The sequence below is a fragment of the Echinops telfairi genome, unplaced genomic scaffold (assembly GCF_000313985.2).
Source record: "Echinops telfairi isolate 266 unplaced genomic scaffold, ASM31398v2 ScPeMD7_7417;HRSCAF=8455, whole genome shotgun sequence".
NCBI lineage: Eukaryota > Metazoa > Chordata > Mammalia > Afrosoricida > Tenrecidae > Echinops > Echinops telfairi.
The window spans coordinates 3,480,382-3,481,523 of record NW_022111317.1 but is presented as its reverse complement, the minus strand read 5'-3'; positions in this window follow the sequence as shown (position 1 = coordinate 3,481,523).

Sequence of the window (1,142 nt, the reverse complement as noted above, 5' to 3'; positions counted from 1 at the left end):
CAGCATTGGGTTGGGATGTTTTCGTGATGCACACTTTCTTTACATAAAACTCTCTTATATATGAGTTGCTGTGGATTTGTTTTTCTGAAGTACCTAAACTATTACACCACCTACTGTGTAATCTGCTGCCCACGACCTCTGTAAGTTGTTCAAAATCAGAGACGCCCACTTTGAGGAGTCAGGGGCACCTGACGGAAGCCAGGCTTTTTCCATCACCCCCACGCATGCGAAAGCCGGACGGTGGCAAAGAGGACCAGCGAAGAATCGATGCCTTTGGATTCTGGTGCTGGGGAAGAAGATGGAGACTCAGCACAGCCTGAACGGTCCTTGGAAGCGTGAACGACAAGGCTCTGCCTCACTGGCTTTGGGTGTCTTCAGCAGAGAGCAGTCCCGGGAGAAGGACTTGAGAGAGTGTCCGCCCCAAAGAGGAAGACTCTCGATGAGACGGACTGACACCAGGGCTCCCGCGCTGGGCTCCAACGGAACAACTACTGTGAGGATGGTACGGGGCCGGGCCGGGTTTTAGGTTCTTGTGCACAAGGTCACTAGCTATGAGCTTGAGTGGGAGCTGACCCGAGGGCACCCATTAACAGTGAAGAATCGCCCCTTCTGGAACAACTTGGGGATGATGTTGTGAGGTCAAAAAGTTGAGTGTCCCAGTGACTGGCCGCACTCGGTGCTAAATTACCCTTTCAATGGGTAGTTTGGGTCATGTTTCGTTTCCTGGCTTATGCTGATGAGATGGGACTGGGATTTCATGCCCGATGAGAAAACCAACCAACCGGGGGATGTCTCCTGTGTGTCCTTTGTCTCTTATGTCCTTGTCTCACTCTTGTTTCATTTTCCAATTGACTGGTCATCGTGGATTAGAGGTTCACCTGGTCTCCCAGCACAGGGAGTTTGTGATCAATGGGTTTGCGGGGCCCCAGCACCCAACTGGTGGTGGTGGTGCTAGGTGCCGTCGTGGCGTCTGTTCTGGCCCATCGAGACCCTACGCCCACCGCAAGGAACCACTGCCCGGCCCGGCGCCATCCTGACCATCGTTCCTGCGCTTGCCCCAGTGTTGTAGGCAGTGTCTGTCCATCTCGGGAGGGCCTTCGCCCACTGCAAGGAACCACTGCCCGGCCCGGCGCCATCCTGAC